The sequence below is a fragment of the Cebus imitator genome, unplaced genomic scaffold (assembly GCF_001604975.1).
Source record: "Cebus imitator isolate Cc_AM_T3 unplaced genomic scaffold, Cebus_imitator-1.0 Scaffold110, whole genome shotgun sequence".
In the NCBI taxonomy this organism is placed as follows: Eukaryota; Metazoa; Chordata; class Mammalia; order Primates; family Cebidae; genus Cebus; species Cebus imitator.
This window is the reverse complement of record NW_016107425.1, coordinates 280639-308479: the sequence shown is the minus strand read 5'-3', so window position 1 is coordinate 308479 and position 27841 is coordinate 280639. Positions and strand designations below refer to the sequence as shown.

At 38.2% G+C, this 27841-nt stretch overlaps 1 protein-coding gene and 1 pseudogene across 1 annotated transcript in view; both read right to left on the bottom strand.

The window, feature by feature from the left end:
* MYO3B (myosin IIIB) overlaps positions 1-27841 on the bottom strand; it is a 491163-nt gene that overhangs the window by 367899 nt on the left and 95423 nt on the right. The window lies entirely within an intron of this gene.
* Positions 25590-26493, bottom strand: LOC108310951 (annotated as a pseudogene).

Genomic DNA, 27841 nt, shown 5'->3' with positions numbered 1-27841 from the left:
AAAAAAAAAAAAAAAAAAAAAAAGGCTTTCCCACCCACTGAACTGCTACTGACCCACTCTAGCACACAACCCAAGGCCTGGGGATTGGAAGCATTAAAATTATTTAAATGATTATGCTAACCAAAGTAATCTAGAGATTCAACACATCCTTATCAAAATATGAATAATATTTTTCACAGAATTAGGGGAAAAAACTCCTAAAATTTGTATGAAACCAAAAAAGATTCTGAAAAGCCAAAGGAATCCTAAGTAAAAAGAACAAAGCTAGGGACATCCTACTACCTAACTTTAAAATATACTACAAGGCTCTAGTAACAAAGAGAGCATGGTATTGGTATAAAAACAACCATGTAAGGCCACACTTGGTGGCTCATGACTGTAATCCTAGCACTTTGGGAGGCCGAGGCAGGTGGATCACAAGGTCAGGAGTTCAAGACCGGTCTGCCCAATTTAGTTGAGAAACCCTGTCTCTACTAAAAAACATAAAAAATTATCTGGGTGTGGTGGTGTGCACCTGTAGTCCCAGCTATTCAGGAGGCTGAAGCAGGAGAATCGCTTGAACCTGGGAGGCAGAGGTTGCAGTGAGCCAAGATCATGCCATTGCACTCTAGCCTGGGCAACAGAGCGAGACTCTGTCGCAAAACAAACAGACGAACAACAACAACAACAAAAACCCAAAATCATGTAGACCAATGGAACAGAATAAAGATAAACCCAAAATAAAACCACATATTTACAGCCAACTGATGTTTGGCAAAGGTGCTAAGAACATTCAGTGAGAAGGGAGAAAGGTCACCTTTTCAATAAGTAGTGCTGGGAAAATTGGACATATATATGTGGAAGAATGAAACTAGAACCCTGACTCTCAACATACACAAAAATCAAATCAAAATGGATCAAAGACTTAAACTTAAGACCCCAAACTATAAAACTACTAGAAGAAAACACAGGGGAAACACTCCAGAACACTGGTCTAGGCAAAGATTTTATGGCTAAGACCCTCAAAGCACAAGCAAAATGTACAAAAGTAAAGAAATAGGAAGATATAAAACTAAAAAGCTGCATGGCAAAGGAAACAATCAGTAGAGTAAAGATACATCATGCCTAATGGGAGAGAAAATATTTGCAAAATATTTATCTGACAAGGGACTAATAGCCAAAACACACAAGGAACTCAAACAACTCAACAACAACAAAAAATTCCACTAAAAAGTGAGCAGAGAGGTATTTGTAGTAGTTTCCGATGGTTATTTTTATTTCTGTGGGGTCAGTGGTAACATTCCCTTCATCATTTCTAATTGTGTTTATTTGGATCTTCTCTTTTTTCATTAGTCCAGCTAGTGACCTATCTTATTAATTTTTTCAAAAAAACAACTCCTGGATTTATTGATCTTTTGAGTGTGTGTGTGTGTGTGTGTGTGTGTGTGTGTGTGTGTGTGTCTCGATTTCCTTCAGTTCAGCAGCTTCTGCTAGCTCTGAGGCTGATTTGTTCTTGCTTCTCAGTTGTGATGTTAGGTTGTTAACGTGAGGTCTTTTTAACTTTTTGATGTGGACATTTAGTGCTATGAATTTCTCTCTTAACAATGCCTTAGCTGTGTCCCAGAAACTCTGCTATGCTGCATCTTTGTTCTCATTGTTTCAAAAAGCTTGATTTCTACCTCAATTTCATTATTTACCCAAAAGTCATTCAGGAGTATAAACATGACTTTGAGCAATTTTCTTAGTCTTGACTTCTATTTTTACTGCATTGTGGTCCAAGAATGCATTTGGTGTGATTTTGGTTCTTTTGCATTTGCTGAGGATTGTTTTATGCCCAATTATGTGGTCAATATTAAAGTATGTGCCATGTGACAAGGAGGATAATATGTATTCTGTTGTTTCTGGGAGGACAGTTCCAAGAACTGCCAAGCTGACAGCCAAAACAGAAAGGCAATCCCATTCACAATTGCCACAAAAAGAATGAAATACCTAGCAATACAGTTAACCAGGGAGCTGAAAGATCTCTACAATGAGAATTATAAAACACTGCTCAAAGAAATCAGAGAAGACACAAACAAATGGAAAAACATCCCATGCTCATGGATAGAATCAATATGATAAAAATGGCCATACTGCTCAAAGCAATTTGCCGAATCAATGCTATTACTAGCAAACTACAAACGACGTTCTTCACAGAACTAGGAAAAAGTATTTTAAAATTTATATGGTACCAAAAAAGAGCCGAGATAGCTAAGACAATCCTAAGCAAAAAGAACAAAGCTGGAGGCATCATATTACTCAACTTTAAACTATGCTACAGGGCTACAGTAACCAAAACAGCGTAGTACTGGTACAAAATCAGGCACATAGACCAATGGAACAGAATAGAGAACACAGATATAAGGCTACACACCTGTGACCATTTAATCTTCGACAAAGCTGACAAAATCAAGCAATGGGGGAAAGATTCTCTATTTAATAAATGGTGTTGGATAACTGAATAGTCAAACGCAGAAGAGTGAATCTGGACCTCTTCCTTACACCATATACGAAAATTAACTCAAGACAGATAACAGACTTGGATGTAAAGCTCAATTATAAAAACCCAAGAAGACAACCTAGGCAATACCATCCTGGACATAGGAACAGGCAAAAATTTCATAGCAAAAATTTCATGACAAAATTGCAACAAAAGCAAAAATTGACAAGTGGGATCTAATTAAACTTAAGAGCTTCTGCAGAGCAAAAGAAACTATCAACAGAGTAAACAGACAATCAAGAAAATTGGAGAAAATATTTGCAAACTACACATTTAACAAAGGTCTAATATCCAGCATCAATAAGGAACTTAAACAAATTTACAAGAGAAAAACAAACAACCCCACTAAAAAGTGGGCAAAGGACATAAACAGACACTTTGCAAAATAAGACATATGCGCAGCCAACAATCATATGAAAAAAGCTCAACATCACTGATCATTAGAGAAATGCAAATCAAAACCACAATGTGATACTATGTCACCAGTCAGAATGGCTATTATTAAAAAGTCAAAAAACAGAGATGCTGGCAAGGTTTTGGAGAAAAGGAAACTTTTATACACTGTTGGTGGGAGTGTAAATTAGTTCAACAACTGTGGAAAGCAGTATGGTTATTCCTCAGATAGCTAAAAGCAAAACTACCATTCAACCCAACAATCCATTAATGGATATATACCCAGAGGAATAGAAATCATTCTACCATAAAGACATATGCATACAAATGTTCACTGCAGCTCTATTCATAATAGCAAAGACATGGAATCAACCTAAATGCCCATCAATGGTAGACTGGTTTAAAAAAATGTTGTATATATACATCATGGAATACTATGCAGCCATAAAAAAGAACAAGATCATGTCCTTTGCAAGAACGTGGATGAAACTGGAGGCTATTATCCTTAGCAAACTAATGCAGGAACAGGAAACCAAACACTGCATGTTCTCACTTATAAGTGGGAACTAAATGATGAGAACTTATGAACACAAAGAAGAAAACAACAGATACTGGGGCCTACTTGAGAGTGAAGGGTGGGAGGAGGGAGAGGAGAAGAAAAGATAACTATTGTGTAGTGGGCTTAATAATTGGGTGATGAGGATAATCTGTACAACACCCCCCATGACACAAGTTTTTTTAAAAAGTTTTTTTAAAAGTGGGCAAAGGATAAAGAGAGACATTTTTCACAGAAAGATATACCAAGAGGTAATATGAAAAAATGTTTAACAGCACTAATCATCAGGGAAATGCAAACCAAAACCACAATGAGGCTGGGCGCAGTGGCTCTCACCTGTAATCCCAGCACTTTGGGAGGTAGAGGTGGGCAGATCACCTGAGGTCAGGAGATTGAGACCAGCCTAATCAACACGGGGAAACCCCATCTCTACTAAAAATACAAAATTAGCCAGGAGTGGTGGCACATTCCTGTAATCCCAGCTGCTCGGGAAGCTGAGGCAAGAGAATTGCTTGAACTTGGGAAGCGGAGGTTGCAGTGAGCTGAGATCACACAATTGCGCTCCAGCCTGGGCAACAAGAGCAAAACTCCGTCTAAAAAAAAAAAAAAAAAAGAAAGAAAAAGAAAAAACAAAACAAAAACCACAATAAGATATTCTCTTACCCCAATTAGAATAGCTATTATCAAAAAGGCAAAAAATAACAAATGTGCTGGCAAGGACACAGATAAAAGGGAACTTTCATACACTATTGATGGGAATGTAAATTAGAACAGCCATTCAGGAAAATAGTAAAGAGATTTCTCAGAAAACCTAAAAACAGAACTACAGTACAATCCAGCAATTCCACTGCTGGGTATTTATCCAAAGGAAAGGAAATCAATATATGAAAGGGATACATGCACTCCCACATTTATTGCAGCATTATTCACAATAGCAAAGATATGAAATCAACCTAAGTGTCCGTCAACAGATGAACAAAGAATATATATTTACACAATGGAATTCACAATGGAATATTATTCTGCCATAAAAAAAGAATAAAATCCTGTCATTTGCAGCAGCAAGGATGTAACTGAAGGTCATTACATTAAGTAAAATAAGCCAGAAACCAAAAGACAAATATCACACGTACTCATTCAAACGTGGGAACTAAAAACGTTGAATTCATGAAGGTAGAGAGTAGAATGATAGTTACCAGAGGCTGAGAACAATGTGGGTATGTGTGGCAGGGGTTAGGGAGATAATGAAGAGAAGTTGGTTAATGGGTAGAAACACACAGTTAGGTAAAAGGAGTAAGTTCTGATGTTTGATAGTAGAATAAGTTTACTAAAGTTAGTGACAATGTTATTGTACATTTCAACATAGCTAGAAATGAGGACTCGAATATTCTCAACACATAAAATTATAAGGCACATAAGGACAGATATCCTAAATATCCTGACTTGATCATCAGACATTCTATGCATGAAACAAAATATCACATGTACCTCAATATATGCACAAACATTCTGTATCGGTAAAAAGATTAAAAAAATTGTGCACTAGAATGAACCCTTTTTAGTATCTACAATATTTGGAATTATATTTAATAGTTTCAAAAACTTGCAGCTGTTGCCAAAAATAGATATGTGCTATTTGAATTCTAAAGAGCTGTTTTATAAGGGAAGTGGAATGAATTCTAGAAGGATTTCTGAATATAACCATTTCCTACATCCTTGCTGTCAATAAGACTACGACATTCTTAAAATTTCAAGCAGGGAGACCTGCTGTGGTTACCTTGGTGATAAACTGGGGATAAAAATTACACATAATTGCTACTGATGTCACTATTGCCATATTGTTTCCAAGGCTACAGATTGTCTCCAAATAATTGTAATGCTTTGTGCACTGGAAGCCCACTCTGTAGCAAAAGCTTAGTTATTCTTTCTAATTCTATCTAACAAACTATCCATAGTCTCTCAGGGATTTTGAATATTACAGAGATAAATAGGCACTGAAAATATTTCTGTCTTAACCCATGCCAGGCACATCCATAATTTTTAAAAGCTGATACATAGAAAAGTTATTTTCTATCATGATATATCAGAAAATGTCCTTCTAAAATATATAGCCCCTTAAATGCTAAGGGGAAAAGCAAACTGCAGAAATGTGTATGTATGTATTCTACATGGAAAATTTCTGAAAGGTGCATGGCAAACTGGTGACAGTGAAACTGAGGGGTAGGATTTCAGCAGATTTCATTCTCAGTAAGATATACATGTGTGTAATATTTTATTTTTTTCAGTCAGCACATATTACTTTTACAATCAGATGAAACTATACAGGTAAAAACAAATCCCCAGTCCTCAGCAGTGCTATCCTTAAATTACCAACCTAAAAGAAATTCAACTTTCCTAAGTTGAATGAATAGATGAAGCCATTTACAAAGGACACATTTCCCTCTGACCTGCTTTCACTTGTTAAAGCAGTGCCCAGTAAGTTCTTTGTGCAGTCACACTCAGCAACAATACAGTTATCCTTATATAAGTTACATTATGCAGAAATCAAAACTCTTTGAAAACCATTAATTGATGTATTTTGATTTAATGACTCATTGCACCAGCCATAGATGGTGACCGCTCAAGAGATTGCCCCAAGACAGCTATGGTCAGTGAAAAACACCACTATGTTTTAGTTTCTTGGGAAATGCTATTTAAAGCATAATATACTCTAAAAACACACTAGTAATAATGTGATTAACAGTAACAATCATTAGTACAGATTATGTGAGCCCCTAAACCTACTGCTAAACCTGGACTTCTAGGTGCTGCTGAAGCCCTGCATTTCCATCACTCATCTGATCAACAGCAGACAGAGCAGGGGGCTCCTTCTCAGCCTCCCCCAGGTGCTGCATGCCTGCTTCTGGATTACAGCAGTTCCCAGCACTGACCTTGTCAGAATGGCATTTTCCGCTAGAGCAAAACAGAACTCACTGTATCTAAACTGCCTTGCCTGCCTGACCAGCTGGTTTTGAATAATAACAATTTATCTTTAGAGTCCATTTATTGTATAATCCATAAAATGGCCCATATCTTGGGGTGGGGGAACAATCCTTGCCTTTTAGACTATACAGAAACCAGAAATGAGAATGATGATCTACATAAATCCATTATAAAGCAAAAAACACAGTCGTTTTATATCAGGGTCCTGATTCTTTTTCTGCTGCTGAAATTTACGTAGGAAACTGCTGCTACAAAAGGAAATGGAGATCAAAGAATTAAATTTATAATAAAGGTAATTGATTATATTAGGCAGACGTTAAAGTATTTACCTGTGAAGGACCAAATACAAAATATTCCTGCCTGCCTTTATGATGGTCATCACTTTAGGCTCTCTTAGCAATTTCATGATTTATTTTTGTGTTTCTAATAATTGACCAGATGTCCCTAATTCACAATCTATTAATAATTATAGCAGTAAACTGTACAATTAACATGACAGGACTGTTAGGCTACAGGGTTTGTATACTATATAAAATGTTTCCTCATTTTACCAAAGTAGATTTTAGAAGCTCTTGGATAACCATAAGCCTATGGGTTCTACACTAGAAAATTCTTTAGTGCATCATGAGGCCAGAGTTAATATAGCTTGGATTTTATGAATAAGTAGTCTAAAAATAACAGAGGACCAATTTGTTTCACTCAAAGGTTCTCTAAGTGGCCCACTTATTTGCCATTTCAAGGGGCTACACTAGGAATAATTCACTTAGGACCTGGACCCACACCAGGTTCCACATCACCCCCTCCTGACTTGGGTGAAAGTGGGTATAGGTGGGAAATCGATACTAGCTCTTTGTATGACTTCATTTGTCTAAAGTGACCATTGCTATTCTAGGAGTAAAATTTAGAAGTAATCTATGAATGATTCCTTCCAGGAGGTGACACTGGCTGTCATGGAAAAGTACAGAGCTGTTCTTTCAACGTCCTCAACCATTGCAGACAGGAGAGCAGCTTGAATTTCGTAAAGTCTACAAAATTCTGCTTTTAAAAAAACATAATGATGGAGAATATTTAAAGGTCCACAACCACTATAACTATATACAGAATCACTAAGAGTTGCTTGTTTTTATTTTGTTTTTTCCTGTGTGGACAAAATATAAACACTATCATTTAAGGTGAAAATGTATTCCTTTACCCTCACAGAATGCCAAGTACTGATTTAAACTCAGGTATTTTTTGTTTTTTATGCACAGATTTTACTGGGTTTATGGTACAATGCATCTTCTGCAAACCATAAAACAATTCCTTAATAAAGAAACATGCCTTAGAAGTCAAAACAAAAGGCAGGAAAACCTTTCATGCTCTGATAATGAGTCCTCCTCACAAGTACTTTTGTTTTTAAAGTAAGCTAGTACTCAGTATAAACATGAATAAAAAGTTCAAGAGGCCCTAGATTCATGTCTTTGAAAAAAAAGACAAAATAAAATGAATGCAACCATACAGTATTTTTAGAATGTAGTACACATGAAAAATTTCATAGTAGGAATAACAATTCCATTAAATCAAGTTCCAAAGCAAAGGTATGGGAAAGAAATACCAACTCTGGAAATTGTGGATGAAACTGGATGTCTGACTATTCTAAGACATCAGGAAGTCTTGAAATAAAGAAACATGTTCACTTTGCTCACACAAGAATTTCCCAAATGTATTTTGGAATGCAACTTTCATAAAATGTCATTGTTGTTATTGTTTTCAATTAGCTTGTTTAAATATCCTATGAAGCAATGTTTAAGTCTAAGAGATGTCTGCTTAGGAGAGTATAATCAATATTATTTAAAGCTTTCAAATCAAATAGTTAATAGTTAGGCAACAACATTAAATGAGGGCCTAGCAGAAGCTGAAGCTCAGAAATGTGGAGTTATTTCTCTTTGAACATAATATTTTGCTTTTATCAGTACTCAGAATTAGAAAGTAGAAAATAGTACTTTCTATTTTAACAATGCTTTTAACAATGTCAAGCAAGTCAAAAGCAATATCATATTCCATAATCAACATTTCTATTATCTGGATCCTATGGTTACAGGGGAAAAAAGGAATTGGATAAAATAATGCAAAACAATATTGAGATTCTTTATTAGGAAATTAATGTGTTATAAAGAAAATATTATTTTCCTTTGCATTTTTTTTTCATTTTCAATGATTCTTTTTTAGGTTAGTTTATTAAGTTATAATTTACATACAGTAAAAGTCACCCTTTTAGGTGTAGAATTCTATGCATTTTGATAAGCATACAGTCACGTAATTGTCACTAGAATCAAGATATAGAACAATTCCATCACTCCGAACAGTAGCTTCATGCCTCCTTGTAGTCAGTTCCCTCTCTTCCTCACACAACCCTCTGCCTCTGAGGTTTTGACTCTACAGAATAATTTTCTGGGCACTCTGCAGCATCTTTACTGCCTACTGTTAGTTCACTCATCCAGTATTTACCGAGCCTACTAAAAGCAGGCACTGTGCTATATGGAACTGAGAACACAGTGAGTAGAATCCTGGTGATAATCAAAGCTTTCCTGGTTGTACTGAAAAGAAACCTGCTCCAAAAACCTTGAGTTAAAGGAGATTTAAGGATGCAAAGGGACAAAGCATTCCAATGAATCTGAGAACCCAAAATTACATTCAGACAGGCCTCAAGTAAATAAAGTTGGGAACAGAAAAGAAGAAAGGCTGGAAATTTGGATTAATCCCTGGATATTATTGTCTCACTTACGTCTAACGTCAGCTTGGGGTCTGTGTCTGTCTGTCTGTCTGTCTCTCTCTCTCTCTCTCTCTCCCCCTCCCCTCCCTCCCCTCCCTAGTTTGCTCTGCTTATGCATCTTGATATATGTCTAATATGGCCAGTCCAGGCCAAACTCTTTCCAACTTTTCAGCTCATATGCACAGCACTGATTGGATGACCCTCTGCATCTCAGTTAAAATTTCCAAGAAAGGAAATCTGGTTGGCCCAGCTCCACATCTATGGCTTCCCCAGCTGCCCTCCCCATTTAAAATGGAGTCTCCAGGCCTTTATTAATAGCTATGGGATAGGGAATTGCAGTCATTTTGAGCCTGGAAATGTCTTATTCCAGGAATAAAGCAATTGTCATAAAAAATGTTTATTAGGCGAACTTTATATGATAAATACACGAGTCCAAACCTGCTTGCTGGGTTTGAGGAAGGTTTCACAGAGGAAGTGACATATGAACCAAGTTTTGAAGGATGGTCACCAGGTAGATAGTGGCAGGTCCAAGGGGAATATGAAAGATGAAGTACATGAGAGCAAGGAAGAAATGAGCATCCCAGGCAGAGGACATAGTATGTGTAACACATAAAGAATAATGAAAGAGTATGTCTTCTTCAGAGACTTAATTTGATATGGCTGGAGAGCAGGATACGTTAGGCAGAGTCAAGAGAAAATGAGCAGGAGCTAGAGTATGGAAGGCCTTCTAGGCTGTAACAAGGGATCTGAACTTCATCCTTTAAGCGGCCGTGGCCATCCAGGGGTGTAAGACAAGAAGAAGTTCCTAGACTTACTGGAACAATATAAGCAAGGACCCAGGATCTTAGCATTATGAGATTCCTAGTTTTGCCTCCATTTCCCCAAACAGAAATGCGGATGGGTTGCTCCAGGCTAAATCACTCTTAATTATCAGTTGAGGCTTTGACCTCAAATCTCTACATGGTCATTGGGTGAGATAGGCCAGACTACAGATTGCTCAGAGTATCCTTTTGGCCTTGGCTCCAGGCTGAGTAGTCTCTTTAGATTCTTCCTGGAGATCCACTTTTGAATCTTGACCCTCTTGATCTTAAGTATCAAATGGCAAATACAGTTGACCCTAAGGGAAATACATATATACCACCCCAACCCAACCCATCTAAAGGAAAAAGGAGATAGAGCAATTGATCCAGTACTCCTTCCCATAATGGTTACTGTCTTAGTCTGTTTTGTGCTGCTGTAACAGAATGCCAGACACTGGTGTTCACAAGCTGATACATTTTCTGTTCATTATACCTGAATGGTATTGTGAGATGTACAAGATTGAGATGTACAAAACTGAAGGCCTTCTTGTTACATCGTCCCATGGCAAAGGGGCAAAGAAAGGGCAAAAGAAAAACAGAAGAGGACCAAGCTTGTCATTTTATAAAGAACTTACTCCTGCAATAACAGCATTAATACATTTATTCTACCCTTATGGCCACTCACCTCTCATTATGCCCCACCTCCCAACACTGCTGCATGGGGGATTAAGTTCTCAACACACAGTTTTGGGGGATATATTCAAACCATACAAGTTACCACTGCCACCTCTGCATGGCCTATCACTACTGTGGGCTATTGCATTCTTTGCCTTGGTCTACTCTTTGTGAGTAAGTAAAGGAGGAAAACTTGGGTTCCCTCTAGAGTGTTGAATACTCCACTGGTGATGAGACAAAAATCAGTATTTCGTTAAGAAGGCCAATTGATGTGGAGAACGGACTGGACAGTATAACTCTGTAAGTAGGGAGACCAGCTGGGGACTGCTCCAAGGGTCTAAGTTGATGAGGGTCACACCAAGGCAGTAACAGAGGGGTTTGAGATGAGCTATCCCAGGATTCTCAAGTTTGAGTGAGCCTCAGAAGCACCCACAGGACTTGTTAAAACACAGATCACTGGGCCCCGCTCTGAGTTTCTGATTCAGTAAGTCCAGGCGAGGGCCTGTGAATTTGCATTTCTAACATGTTCCCAAGTGATGATGCTGATGCTATTGGTTCAGAGACCAAGCTTTGAGAACCACTGGAATAGCCCATTTCCATAGGCCAAGTTAAAAAAAAAAAAAAATGTTTCTCTTCTGTTCCTATTTAGAAAGAGGGATGTCATGGGTTAGAAGCAGTAAGATAAAATGTAGAAATATAACAGTCCCTCACCAGTCAGCTGGCATCTGCCAGTTTACTAGATGCAAAGAGCTATTTTCATATTATTGTATACTGAAACCTGAATAAAAATAGACCACTAGAACCTACTAGTCCTCACCTCAAATTCTGAGACCGCATTCAGAGTAACTTAAAAACAAAAGTCATTTTGGGAATGTTTCCAAGGCCCACTGCAGTATCAGTCAGTGCTGGGCATAAAGCAAGAATTCAGTAAATTTGGCGTGTTTGTGCTTAAAATTTTAACAATTAGTAATTTTCAGAATTCCTTTATAAGACCAGACAAGCAGCACTGATATATGACTTTTCACAAGATAGCACAGTTCGAGGAGCTTCAGAGTTCTCTCCAAGTTAAAATCACTAATTACAATGACTATCAGCCATTAGACCATGTTGTACCCTAGGCACTGGGCCACATTCCACACTTAGGCAAAGGCAGCAGATGGAGGAAGTTAAAAGTATCAAATATCAAAGTATCAGCTTTGCTAGGCCACCTCCCTTCATAATTGAGACACTTCTGTTGGAGATTTAAAAATATATTCTAGACAGATGACATGTTAACAGAGTCATTTCATGGCTCAGCACTCTCTCGGTGTGATTTATCTGTATCTGTAGGCACCAGAGGCCCCTATGCAAGAGATTTATGAGCTACCTATATGATTCCGTTTTGTTGAAGAAAATGTGTATATTATTTAAAAACAAAATAATATTTAAGATTATGTTGCTTTCCAGTTAAAGGCTCCAGATAAAGCCTAAATGTTCACCACTTCAACATTCCCTGTGTCCCACCCATTTCTTTGCTCCATTAGCAAATACTAAAACAATATCTGAAGAGAAAAGGAAGAAGTCTTTCTCATTTCTGAACTCCTGGAAACTAGGTTACAAACCTGGCATGTGACTTCCAAAGTTGCTACGTAGTAGCAATCCGTATAGGCTCCAATTTCTATATCTGGCAAATAAATATAACATTGCCTTTCACGGTCTGAGAATTAGCTTAGATAATACATGTGGATATGCTGTGTAAATGGTGAAGTGCAACTCCATGGTTATGCAACTAGCTGTACTGGTTGGTGGAATATAATACTTTTCTTCCTTTCTCTCATGTTTACCATCCAAATACAACTCCAACAGGCTGACGAGACACACAGTGAAAAGGACCAAATGTGTAACTTCATGCAATGGCTAGCCATCAGTTGTCGCCCCCTTGTTGAGTACTCTTTCTCTGGGGTCACAGCTCCAACCCTCTCAAACCCTGCTATGTCCTTTCCTAAACTACCATTCCAGCCAGCTTGCCACAGCTGGAGGAAACACAGAACGCGGCTCTAGCAGTGATTGCCAGGCAATGGAGGGCTTCCATACAGGACAGGGCAGCAAGGACAGGAGCCGAAACTGTGCGTGCTGGTGGATACTATGGTTTTAAACAACATGAATTTAGAGCCGAAGACTAGAAAAATCCAATCCAAAATCTGGCAAACAGGCTCAGAGAAAAGTAAATACATCAGATCTAAGCCAGCTGTGTCCAGAGTCTGAGAAATGAGCAAAATTCAAAGTAAAACTTTTAATTCTATTGCTCTAAACCCTATCATTTTAAAAAATCTCTGGTTTTTGATCCAGGAGACATCCTATCACGATCGGTCTTTCTCATCCAAACTCTAGTCCTATTTTTATTACGACTACTGAGCACATTTAACCAGTTCTGAGAGTAGAGCAAAATGGGTGTGCACTCTTCCTGTTTTTGTAATTTATCTTTTTAACACAAGTAACATATAAATATACTTTTAGAGTAAAATATTTAAATAATACAGTAGTATAGAAAAAGCAAAACGACTCCCCTCCTCATAGGAAAGCATTGTTAACCATTTGATGTATATCCTTTGAGCCCTCTTCCATGAGTTTATGTCCATTCAAATATGCAAAGTTTCATTGTAGCTAGGACTGTATTGTGCACAATAATCTGCAACTTGATATTTTTCCTTTAACACTGTTTTGGAATAGTTGTTATCAACAGGTGGACCCCAGACCAGCAGCAGCATCATCTCCTAATACTTGTTTAGAAATACAAATTCTTCCTGCTCTACCCCTTAGCAGACCTACTGAATCGGAAGCTCTGGGAAGGCTAGCAACCTGTGTTTTTAACAAGGCTTGCCGATGATTCTGATGCACACTAAGAACTCTTTGCATGTCAAGACATATAGATCTACCACATTCTTTTTAACAAATGCATATTATTCCACAGAATTTATATATCCTAATTGTTTGGCCATTTCCCTACTTCTGGTTAGTTTTTATTACTATTAAGAAAAAAATGCTGCAATGAACATTCTGGTATATTACCTCAATGAATTTATGTGGCATGCCTATAGACGAATTCTTAAGAGCCACTGCTATGCCAAGTGTATTTTTATTCAAATTTTGATAGATACTGCTAAATTGCCATCTAGAAGTCTCTATCAATATTTCCATCGAACGTGCTAGTGCTGGTTTCCCCACATTCTCACCAATACTTGTTATTATCAGTCTTTCCCAGTTTCGCTATTCTGATGGGTGGGGGAAAAATGGAAGCATAAAGCCACATGCTATTGGAAAAGGAGGATTTAGGTTCTGAAGTGGCAAGGTGAAAGACATATTATATAGTCAAAATTACCTTTGAAGGTCTTTTAGAAATATGACACTTTGGTGACCAATACACTCACTCCAAAAATGGAGAACCCAGTCAGATTGTTTTCCTAGGCTATTTCTGAAGCCTAGGGAAAAATGTTTGAAATGTTTGGGGGGCATTGTTATATGAAAAGGACATAACTTTAAATGCGAGGCTCACACTCTGTATGGCAGAAACCCCTTAGATTAAGAGGCAGCCTGTGAGATGTACAACCACCTGAGCAAAAACAGATTCACAGTTGGCATCTTACCTTCACTCAGGCAGAACTGCCCCCACTTTAATCCCTACAATGGGCTGGATTCAGGTAACAGAAGTACACCTATCATGCACTTCTGTTACCTGAATCATGCAATGTCCCATTGTTTTATTTCATATTTTCTTGATTTCTATGTATAGTGGTTTGACCAGGTTAAGTTCTTTTTCATATTTTGAACAGCCATTTGTATTTTTCTTCTGTGGAATGCTAATTTCTATCCTTTGTCTTCTTTTTATTTGGTCAATCTTATTTGAAGAAGTTATTTATATATTATATATATTCATTTTTATCTGTTATATATGTTATAAATATTTTCTTTCCATCTGTGTGTTGCTAGTTTGGTACCCCTTTATCTATCACATTATTTATCTGTTTTATATGTCTTTCCAACTAGACAACCATAGGACTAAAGGGCAGTAAATACGGCTTACATTTTAGAATTTATTTCCTCCTCCCTTCTGGCCCCTAAGTTTGTAGTATATGTAGGCAAAAATGTTCAATAAATTAATGTTATCTAGAAAATCAAGGTTTTAAGCACCTAAAGCTATATTACTTAATATTTAATACTTTGATCAGTTTTCACTAGGATTCTTTCTTTAAATCACTCTGGCCTATAGATTTTACAAGCACATTCTCTGGGTCAAACCATTTCTTCTTTTTAGTTCATCTTTTCTTCTGTCCACAGTACCTTGGCCACCATAAAAGCTAGATCTATTCATTCTGCCATTTTCTCACCCATTTTGGCTTGTTTCCATCACAGTCAACAGGACTCTACTTTAGTGGAGTTTGCCCTTTTCTCCAGAAATCACCTCCAAATTCCTCTTTTACATATTCTTTGTCATCCAGGTATGATGCATAAAGGCCACCTCCATTCCTTTGGTTTCTTTTTTTTCTGTTTTTTTCTTTTGAGACAGACTCTTGCTGTGTCACTCAGACTGGAGTACAGTGGCATGATCTTGGCTCACCACAACCTCCGCCTCCTGGGTTCAAGCGATTCTCTTGCCTCAGCCACCCAAGTCGCTGGGATTACAGATGCCCACCACACCCAGATAATTTTTTTGTATTTTTAGTACAGACAGGTTTTCACCATGTTGGTTAGGCTGGTCTCGAACTCCTGACCTCAGGTAATCCACCCACCTTGGCCTCCCAAAGTGCTGGGATTACAGGAGTGAGCTACCGCACCTGGCCTTCCTTTAGTTTTTTTAATCCAGTTTTTCTTCCAACATAGATTCTCTCCAACCCTAAGGTCTTTCACAACTATGTACCCAAATGCCAGATTTTCTAAACATTAATCTCATACTCTGGGTCTCCAGGCCAAATCTTCAAATGTCATCATCTATGTCCTTGAAAATAAATATTAGCACAGATTATTTATGTATCTACAACTTTATTCCTATGAGGGAGAGGAAGAAATTTTCTATAAGATAAACTGTTCATAACAGGAAAAGTAGAAATTCTCCTGACCACTTGGCATGAGGCTTTGGAATGAATAACCCTAAGAGCTCAAGACCAGCTAAAGGATCTAACTTCCACATCTTGGGTGACTAATGATATTTATCTTGTCTCTGTGCTAAAAACAGATATATAACTGTATATATAGCATAATTCTATTTTTGTGGAAGAATAATATGTTATGTGTGAGTAGAAGAAACCAACTAGTCTGCCAAACCAATTCTCTTTCCTCCTGCACACAAAACTAGATTATATTCCCTGCCTTATAATTAGGTATGACCATGTGACTAAGTATTGGCCAATGGAATGTGGGCAAAAGGAACGGAAGTCACTGTTGCACAGTCTTCCATATTCCTTCTACCTGTGCCTGTCAACCCAATGCTGAGCATCCAGCAGAGGACTAAGAGGCTCTACAATATGGCGGCTCTGCTTGTTAAATACGGCAAAGCCTCAATCAGCCTGGGTTCCCCAAAGACCATGTGAGTTTTCTGTGAACAAAAAATAAACTTTCATCTGCTGAGCCACTGAGAACAGGAAGATTTCTAGCTAGCTTTCCTGACTCTAACTAACTAGGGATATATTTCCCTAGAAAAATGTCTAAGAAAATGTGTATCAAGATGTTAATCACATAGTGGGGTTTGTTTCCTTCATTTGGCTTACTTATGTATTCTAATTACTTGAAAACTTTTTTAAGGTTTTCAAAATAATAAAATCTATATACCAATTTCCTTTTTGGAAAACTGCAAGTTTGGTCATTTTCAGCTGATATTCCCCTAGAGGGGCAGAGGATGCCAAGTGTTGCCATCCCTCCATTATCCACTGTTTTACTCTATTGCCATGGGAAGAAACCTATTAGGAATGACATGGACCTGTTTACAGCTTTTATTGACTTTCCATAAACTTTTGGCCCCACGGATGAGAATCTGTCATGAACTAAGAGGTATGAACTCACTGTAGACCCCAAGGTATTGTGACACTTACGTAAGAACCTGGGACTTCCTTCTCTCATTTGTGTCAGAGTCCTTATACTCCTCTGCTTAACAGAAAAAAGCACAATTAGCACATTTCTATATGCAGAGCACTGGCCTCTTTGACACAAACTGTTAAGAAATAGATGAGCCATTGAAAGAATGACATTGAGTATTCTAAAACCAGAGTTATAATTTCTAGTAGACATCCTAAAAAAATGTAATTAGCTTGTAACCAGCAACAAACCACCTTTATCAGTTACCTAGAAATGAATTTATTTAACTTAGAGAGCATACCAAGAAATGACATACAGCTAGTTTAAAAAGTAATGTTTCATTGAGTTTAGATCTACCTGTTTTGTTTTATGGCCAAGGTAGGCACTCAATCCGTTACTCTAAAAAATGCAAAAATTAATCTTGTATTAGGCCAAGCCACCAGGAAACTACATACATAGGCTGCATTGTTTTATTAATTTTTACTGAATTTTTCTTCATAATCATACCAATCGATACTGAAAAATTACTGTTGGATTTACCATAAAAATTATAATGAAGACATTGTTTACTATCTTGCTCATCCTGAGTATTCTGCTTGTTTAATTTTCTGAATACTGCAAACAGTGTAACTGACTATATTTTCCTTTTTGTCTTGGCAGCTAGGGAGCTCAGAAGTAAGTGTATGCTCCACAAGTGAACAAGACAGTATGGTGTGCATTTTGTTTACCAGCCTCCCCTTGGCTTAATCTTCTTTTTCCTTCTTTTTCTATTCTATCTTTATGTTGTATTTACACAAAATTCCTCTGTCGCGTGTTTTTTGTCTCGTTGCATACTCTGCTTTTGTAAATGGTCTTAAATACCTTTTAGAATGAGCCAAGTAATGGAGGGATGTACTCATAACTAGAGAAAAGAGAAAAATCAAGGTACAGGACTGGAAGGCAAAAGGAGACTCTCAGTAGAACCACACATTTTCTTCAAGCAATAAAATCTGGTATTATCTGGACTTATGCAACCAGGGACTAACATTCCTTTATTTCCATTATCTCTGCCTATCTTGATGTCCTGGTTTTGACATCCCTCTGACCTGACAACAACTTTATTTTGTGTCTTGGCCCATGCCTGCCACATGCCTTGACCCCTGCCTAACCTGACCTTGCCTGTACCCTGTCTCTGTATTGCCCACACCTTAGCACGGGAACTAGGTACCTGGCAATGTTCCTAATAACTCTGATTAGTTGATTCTGGCCCCAGCCATGCTATAATTACTCTAAAATTCATATATAAGATAGGTTTTTATCACAATTACTTCCCAGGTTATATAAAAGAGTGCTTTCTTTTATAGCCTTTTTGAAATGCATAAACGTTTTGAGAGTTTTGGAACCTCCAGCTATGTAATTTATAAGCTAAGAATTCATGGTGCTCTGAAATTGAGGCCAAGCCTTAAAAATCTAGAGGAGCTACATGTTCTTTAAAAGTCTGTCTCCAACTAGAGGAAGACTATGGGAGGTGAGGACAAGACAGCCCTGTCGCAGGCAGGAACAGTGTCAGTAAGGAGATTGGGTGCCATTATGAAAGCCAAGCCCAGTGGCTTTCTGGCTTATATTCACAGCATTCTGAATATGAATTCTGTAAAATCTTAAAAAGCCTTTTTAAAACTCTGCTCTCAACAATTATCTCCTGTTCATTTCTACCTCTCCACTTGCCCCTTTGTCACATGACAGCAGGATTTCCCTTTTCATTGACCAGCTGCACTTGCTACCCTCAAATCCACTTACAGCTTAACTTTTGCCACTAGCTTTTGCTCCTTACCTTGAAACTGCTGTCCTCCAAAACTAAGCCATCACTCAAAGTCTCTTAAATGTCAAATCCAACAAACATCCCCTTTCCAATTTTCATTGTATTTATCCTTTAAGAGCTTAAGACAGTAGTAATAACAGTAGCTATAACTACTATATATCAGGGTATTTTGCCCTACCATCTCTTTCTCTCATAACACCCAGTAACATTGATATTATGTCAGCTAGAAGATTTCACATAGCTTATCCAAAATCACACCACCAGCCCATGGCAGACTGAATGTCTGCATGCTGAATTAAGGATGGCTGCAAATCCTTTGTCCCTCATCCTCTGAAAAAGTGGAGTCCTCTCCTTAAAACTGGGCTGGCCCTGTGATTTGTTCTGACCAGTAGAATGTGGCTAAAGTGGTATGTGTAACTTCCAAGACTGAGGCCTATAGATCTGCAGCTCTGCTTTCCTGTACTGGGAGAGGACCCTCTAGGATGATGGCTGCCATATAGCAAATCCAAATACTCTGAGACCACCGCGCTGTGAAGAAGCCAGGTAGAGAAAGGAGGGCATGTAGAAGAGCACTGGGGCATGTAAATGAAGACTTCTATGACCTTCCAACTCGGCCCAATTGCCAGCTGAATGCAGCAGCCGAGTTGATGGCTCCAACAGACACTCACAATGTGGAGCAGAAAAAACCATCTAGCCGAGCCCTGCCTGCATTCCTAACCTACTGAATCATGATAAACCACAAATTGCTGTTTAGGCTACCAAGTGTTAGGGTTGCTTGTTACACTGCAAAAAATAACCAAAGTCTGGTTCTAAGATCTCCTCAGTAATTTCTACCAAACCAATTTATCCTTCTTTAAGTCATTTAATAATCCAATGATCCAGTGATCATTGGTAACCTCAAAATCATGTTTTAATTTTAAATTTAAAAACATTTGAGTAGATTAAGTATGCATAAAATGTGGTGCTAGGTGCTATGACAGATTAACAAATTCAGAAAATTATAGTCCTAGACCTCAAAGGCTCTTACATTCTAAGGAGAGAGATAATCAAATACACAAATGGCCCTAAATACACAAAGGAGTGAGCAAAGATGGATGCTAGAGAAGGAACCTGAAGAGGGAAGAGCACAGCCCCAGGGTTCTGACTCAGACTCCCAGATTTAGAGGGTGACCTCAATACATGGTCACTGGGAGCACATCTACCCAAATGTGGACAAGGATCAGCTTTGCTTTCTCCCTGGCCCTCAGAACCCATCCCACAACCAGTCACCAAGTCCACATGGCCAACTCTTACTGCATTGTCTCATTCTCTGCCCTGTGCCGATTTACTTGTTACAACCTTCTTACAGCCTCCTCACATTTCACTTTGCCTCCTTCCTCCTGTTTTCCCCAGCTCATTCTTACTCTGTCTCTAGAAGGATCTTTCTAAAACACAAGTAAAATTCTTGTCGCTCTTCTCAAAGTGACTGATGGCTTCCAGTTCCCTAGAGTCCCATGCAATGGCTCCACATGGTCACCAAGATGCTCAGCATCCTATTCTCAAGGTGACTTTCTAGCCCCATCTCTCACCCCAGCAACTCCAGACCTGGACCACCTTTGCACAGCTATTCCTTTGCTGACGCTCTCACTAAAGTTCTGAAGGATCACTTTGGCCCCACTCCCCAACCTTTTGAAAATTCTGCCCCTTGTAGGTTCAGCTTAAATGAGGTACAAGGACTTCCTGGATCTCCTTGGTCAAAAGTGTTCATTTTTCTCTTTACGTTTCCAATGCCCTTTCTTTATACCTTCATTCCATTCTGCTATGTGTACACTTAGTCACAACATGGAATTTCAAATAGACTGTGAACTCTCCAGGGCAGAAGCTCTGCCTGACTAATCGCTACATCTCCCCAGCTTTGAGTAGGCTTCCTACATTGTAGGTGCTTGTACATACATATATACATATACCATTGATGCTATCCTATATTCTATTTCCAATCTTCCTAAATATTTATCTATTTGACAATTGAACTTTGATTAAACCTGCCTAATCTATGTCATTCTTAGACATTTGTATCATCAGCCCAAAAGATGCAGATTAAATGCTGACAGGGTCAAATCATCCTATGTAGCATGAAACAATGCTAAATATAGCATCATGCCACAACCAGGCATTTTCCCCTAAAACTTATTTTTCTACACTGCATATACTTCATAATGAAAGATCACATTATATGTATACACTTAGCACACATATCATGGGATTATGCATGTATACTGACAGTCTCCCTACTTAAAACACACATGTACTGATGACCATTGAAACTCACTCTGTTGCCCAGGCTAGAATGTAGTGGCAAAATCATAGCTCACTGCAGCCTCAATCTGGTGATGGGATCAATCCTCCCAGCTTGGCTTCCCAAGTAGGTAGGACAACAGGTGCTTGCCACCATGCACAGTTTTTTTTTGTTTTTTTTTTTTTTTTTAAAGAGACAGGGTCTCACTACGTTGCCTCAAGCTCATCATGAAAAAATGTATTCTTGGCGAGGTGCAGTGGCTCACACCTGTAGATGCATGGATCACCTGAGGTCGGGAGTTCCAGACCAGCCTGACCAACATAGAGAAACCCTGTCTCCACTAAAAAATACAAAATTAGCCAGGTGTGGTGGTGCATGCCTGTAATCCCAGCTACTCGAGACGCCGAGGCAGGAGAGTCACTTGAACTCAGAAGGCGGAGGTTGCAGTGAGCCGAGATTGCACCATTGCACTCCAGCCTGGGCAACAAGAGCGAAACTCCATTTTCAAAAAAAAGAAGAAGAAAGATGAAAGAAGGAAGAATAAGAAGAGGAGGAGGAAGAGGAGGAGGAGGAAGAGAAAGAAGAAGAGGAGGAGGGAAGAAGGAAGAAGGAAGAAAGAAGAAGAAAGAAGAAAGAAGAAGAAGAAGAAGAAGAAGGAGTATTATTTATCTTCCCCTCCAGCTACCATCCCATTTTTGTGCTTCATTTTAAAGCAAACTTCTCCTAAGAGTGTCTGCGCTCACTATCTCAAATGACAGGTTTTGTTTCACCTCTGTTTATACTATAAAATAGATCACACATAACCCAACACTAGTATAATTACCCCCCAGAGTCGAAAAAAAATACTGTTGTCAGCACCCTAGGTCCCATTCCAATTCGGTTTTTATCCCCATTGCTCCATCAAAACAGCTTTTTTCAACTGAATTCTTTGTTACTGTTGTTGTTGTTGCTGCTGCTGTTGTTTTGAGACAGAATCTCACTCTGTTGCAGGCTGGAGTGCAGTGGTGTGATCTCGGCTCACTGCAACCTCCACCTCCCAGGTTCAAGCGATTCTCCTGCTTCAGCCTCCCCAGTAGTTGGAACTACAGGCATGTGCCACCATGCTCAGCTAATTTTTATATTTTTAGTAAAGACAGGGTTTCACTATGTTGGCCAAGATGGCCTCGATCTCTTGACCTCATGATTCACCTCCTCAGCCTCCCAAAGTGCTGAGATTACAGGCATAAGCCACTGCACCCGGCTCAACTGAATTCTTTTTTTAAAAAAATCAACTTTTATGTTACACTGACAGAGTACATGCGCAAGTTTGTTACATAAGTATATTGTGTGATGCTGAGGTTTGGGATACAATTGGTCCCATCACCCAAGTAGTAAGCATAGTACCCAATAGGTGGTTTTTCAACCCTTCTCCTCTCCCAACTCCAGTAGTTCCCAGTGTCTACTATTCCCATCTTTATGTCCATGTGTACCCAATGTTTAGCTGCCACTTATAAGTGACAACATATGGCATTTAGTTTTCTGTTTCTGCATTAATTCACTTAGGATAATAGCATCCAGCTGCAGCCACGTTGCTGCAAAGAACATGATTTCATTCTTTTTTATGGCGCATAGTATTCCATGACATATATGTACATTTTCTTTATCCAATCCACCATCGATGGACCCCTATCATGTCTTTGCTATTGTGAATGGTGCTGCAATGAACATACATGCACATGTGTCTTTTTGGTAGAATGATTTCTTTTACTTCGGGTGTATACCCAGTAATGGGATTGCTATGTTGAATGGTCATTCTACTTTTAATTCTTTGAGAAATCTCCAAACTGCTTTGCACTGCTGAACTAATTCACATTCCCATCAATAGTGTATGAGCATTCCATTTTCTCTGCAGCCTCACCAACGTCTGTTATTTTTTGACTTTTTCATAATAGCCATTCTGACTGGTGTGAGATAATATTTCACTGTTGTTCTGATTTGCATGTCTGATGATTAGTGATGGTTAGCATTTGTTTCATATGTTTATTGGCTACTTGTGTGTCTTTTTTTGAGATGTATTTGTTCATGTCCTTTGCCCACTTTTTAATGGAATTTTTTGGTTTTTCCTTGTTAGATTGTTTGAGTTCCTTATACATTCTGGATATTAGACCTTTGTGGAGGCATAGTTGGTGAATAGATTCTCCCATTCCATAAGTTGTCCATTTATTCTGTTGATAGTCTTTTTTGCTACACAGAAGCTCTTTAGTTTAATTATGTCCCACTTGTCAATTTGTGTTTTCATTGCAATTGCTTTTGAGGACTTTGTAATAAATTCTTTGCCAAGACCAATATCCAGAATAGCATTTCCTAGGCTTCCTGTTGGATTTTTGTAGTTTTAGGTCCTAAGTCTTTAATCCATGCTGAGTTTAATTTTGTATATGGTGATAGGTAGGAGTCTAGCTTCATTCTTCTGCATAAGGATAGCCAGTTATCCAAGTATGATTTATTTAAAATCCCCATTGCTTATTTGTGTCCATTTTGTTGAAAATTAGATGGTTAGAGGTGTGCAGCTTTATTTCTGGGTAATCTATTCTGTTCCATTCGTGTATATGACTGTTTTTGTACCAGTACCATGCTGTTTTGGCTGCTGTAACCTTGCAGTATAGTTTGAAGTTGAGTGATGTGATGCCCCTGGCTGTGTTCTATTTGGGCTCTTTTTTGGTTCCATATAAATTTTAGAATAGTTTTTTGTAATTCTTTGAAAAATGGCATTGGAAATTTCATAGGAATGGTGTTGAATCTATAGACTGCTTAGGAGCAGAATGGCCATTTTAACAATATTAATTTTTCCAGTCCGTGAGCATGAAATGTTTTTCCATTTGTTTGTGTCATCTCTGATTTCTTTCAGCAGTGTTTCATTTGTAGTTATCCTTGTAGAGATCTTTCACTTCCTTGGTTAGATGAATTCCTAGGTGGTGTGTGTGTGTGTGTGTGTGTGTGTGTGTGTGTGTGTGTGTATGTGTGTCTACTGTAAATGGAATAGTGTTCTTTATTTGGCTCTCAGTTTGAACAAGATTGGTGTACAGAGATGCTACCGATTTTTGTGCAATGATTTTGTTTACTGAAGCTTTACTGAAGTCATTTACCAGTTCTAGGAACCTTTTAGGTGGAATCTTTAAGGTTTTCTAGGTATCAAATCATATCATCAGTGAAGAGAGATAATTTGTCTTTTGATTTTCCTATTCGGATGTCTTTTATTTCTTCTTCTTGTCTAACTGCGCTGGCTAGAACTTCCAATACTATGACATATAGAAGTAGTGAGCATGGGCATTGTTGTCTCATTCCAGTTCTTAAGACGAATGCTTCCAGCTTTTTCCCATTCAGAGTCATGTTGGCTGTGGATTTGTCATAGATGACTCATTATTTTCAGGATGTTCCTTTGATGCCTATTGCTTTTTGTCATAACTGAATATTGGATTTTATCAGAAGATTTTTCTATATCTATTGAGATGATCATATGATTTACTTTAATTCTGCTTATGTAGTGAATCACATTTATTGATTTGCATATGTTGAACCAACCTCACATCCCAGGAAGAAAACCTACTTGATTATAATGAATTAACTTTCTGAATTTCTGCCAGATTCAGTTCAACAGTATTTTGTTGAGGATTTTTGTATCTATATTCATACTGGCCTGATGTTTTATTTTTTTCACTGTGTCTTTGCCAGATTTTGGTATCAGAATGATGCTGGCTTCATGGAGTAAGTTAGGGAGGAGTCTGTCTTCCTTGACTTTGTGGATAATTTCAGTAGGATTGGTACCAGCTCTTTTTTGTATGTCTGGTACAATTCAACTGGGACTCCAACTAGTCTATGGCTTTTTAGGTTGCCAGGTTTTGGTTTTCTTTAATGATTCAACCTCAGAACTTGTTATTGATCTGTTTAGGGTTTCAGTTTATTCCTGATTCAATTTTGGGAGGTTGTATATTTCCAGGAAATTATCCATTTCCTGTAGATTTTCTAGTTTGTGTGCATGAAGGTATTCAGAATAGTTTGTGAAGGCCTTTTGTATTTCTATGGGGTTGTTTGTAATGTCACCTCTGTCACTTCTGATTGTGTTCAAGTCTTCTCTCTTTTGTTAATTTAGTTAGTGGTCTATTGATCTTGTTTATCCTTTCAAATAACTAACTTTTGGCTTCATTGATCCTTTGTATTTTGGGGTATCTATTTTGTTCTGTCCTGCTCTGATTTTAGTTATTTCTTATCTTCTGCTAGCTCTGGGGTTTGTTCTTATTTTTCTAGTTCCTCTAGGTATGATGTTAGGTTGGTAATTTGAGATCTTTCTAATTTCTTGACGCAGGTGTTTAGCACTGCGTCATAAAGTTTCCTCTTAACACTGCTTTTCCACATTTCAGAAATTTTGGTATGTTGTATCTCTGTTACCATTTATTTTAAATAATTTTTTGATTTCTGCCTTAATTTTGTTATTTACCCAAAAGTTATTCAGGAGCAAGTTGTTTAGTTTCCATGTAACTGTGTGGTTTTGAGAGATCTTCTTGGTATTTATTTCTATTTTTGTAAGATATTTTAATTTTTCCAAATTTGTTTTTAGGAGTGACTGAAATAAAAAATATAATTGAGTCCCATTATCATCATCATGGAAATGGCTTTAAGAGAAAACTGGTCAGATGAGTATTATTGCTTCTCATTTTCAACCAGTAAACAGTTGCCACTGATAAATTGACAGCCAGGAGTCTGCTGAGAATGCTCAAGGTGCATTATATAATATAATATGCCTGTTCACAGGAAGAAAATTCCTAGGAAATAACTTACGTGTACTTCTTGATTTCATCATACAAGACGAGCACAAAATCACCACCCATGCCTCTGAGAACACTGGACCATGCATCCTTGAAAAAAGTTTTGCCTCCTTCATTACAAGCAATCTTCCTCCAGCAGTCAAGCATGCCTGTGTACATGATGTCAGTTCCTTTGTACCCCAACTGCATAATCATGCGGTGACGAACAGTGTCAAATGGATAGGAAGTCAACCCAGTAACGGCAGTGACAGTCTGCGTGATCATCCAGCTAATGACGATGTAAGTGTTCTTGGGATCCGGAAGCATTCCCTTTGCAGTGTCACAGATAGCGAAGACGGCAGCTCGGTAGATAATACCCTGCATAGACACGTTAAAGCCTTGGTACAGGACCTTAATCCCATCATATTCGTAGATCTTAGCCAGGCAGTTGCCGAGGCCTCAGAATTCCCTTACAGCTCCAGCTTTACCCACATCTGTTGCTAGAGGGGTATGGGCAAAATCAAGAGGGTACACAAAACACAAGGATGTGGTCCCAGCAGCACTGCCTGATGCCAGATTCCCGGCAAAGTAGTGCCAAAACTGGGTCCTTTTGTCCACACCACCCAGGAAGATCTGCTTGTATTTATCTTTGAAGGTGAAGTTAAGAGCCTGGGTGGGGAAGTATCTGGTGACATTGGCCAGGTTACCATGCCAGAAGGACAGGACTCCCTGCTCCCTGGGAATACAGACCACACAGTCAATAACGCCCTTGTATTGCTTAACTGCAGTGATCTGGTTGCTGGCATGCTGCACCTACAGCAGATTGACCTGCTAGATGGGCGCTACTGCCGTCTTGGAAATGGCTGCAGCCATTCCACCTGCCAGGAGGTCCTTGACGAAGGACACACTGGCAACTGTCATGTTGAATGGAAAGAGTATGCAGGCTGCTGTAGGATGGGACTGGGCCGGGAACCAGCTTTGACTCCAGGGCCTTGGGGGTGGTATTGATCTCTATTTTTATTCCACTGTGGTCCAAGAGTATGGTTTGTATGATTTCAAATTTTTTTTTTAAGTATTGAGACTTGTTGTATGGCTGAGAATGCAGTTGATCATAGAGTATGTTCTGTGTGGCAATGAGAAAAATGTATATTCTGTGATTGTGCAGTGGAGAATTCTGTAGACATCTATTAGGTCCAATTGGTCAAGTATCAAATATAAGTCCAAAATGTCTTAGTTTTTTGTCTTGATGATGTAACACTATCAGTGGGGTGTTGAAGTCACCCACTGTTATTGTGTCTAAGCCATACATTTAGAAGTACTTGTTTTATAAATCTGGGTGCTCCAACATTGAAAGCATATATATATATATATATTTACGATAGTTCATTCTTTTTGAGGAATTGAATCTTTTATCATTATGTAATGTTCTTCTTTACTCTTTTTTACTATTCTTGGTTTAAAGTCTGTTTTATCTAAAAATAATGACCCCTGCTCTTATTTTTCATTCGCATAATAGCTATTTCTTCATTTCTTTACTTTGCCTCTATGGGTGTCATTACATGTGAGATAAGTCTCTTGAAGTCAGCAGACAGTTGGGTCTTGTTTTATTATTCAACTTGTCACTGTGCTTTTTAAGTGGAATATTTAGACCATTAACATTCAAGGTTAATATTGTTATGTTAGGTTCTGATCCTGTCATGATGTTATTAGCTAGTTGCTAATAACAACCAGCCAATATGGTTGCTTTGTAATCTCAATTGTGTAGTTGCTTTACAGAGTCTGTGGGCTATATCCTTAACAGTATTTTTGTGGTAGCAGGTATCATTCTTTCATTTAGAACTCCTTTAAGAGCTCTTATAAGGCTGGGCTAGTAGAAATGAATTCCCTTCGTGATTACTTATCTGGAAAAAAATTTGTTTCCCCTTTGCTTATGAACCATGATTTGGTGGGATATGAAATTCTTGGTTGGAATCTCTTTTCTTTAAAAACGGTGAAAATAGGCCGTCATTCTCTTCTGCTTTGTAAGATATCTGCTGATAAGTCCACTGTTATCATAATGAGGTTCCCTTTGTAAGTGATCTCTTTTCTCTAGTTACCTTTAAGATTTTTTCTTTCACATTGACCTTGAAAATTCTAAAAACTATGCATCTTAGGGATAGCCATCTTATATAGTATCTCATCTTATATAGTATCTCTGAATTTCTTGAATTTGCATGTTAACCTCTCTTGTGAGATTAGGGACATTTTCATGGATTATAGCCTCAAATAT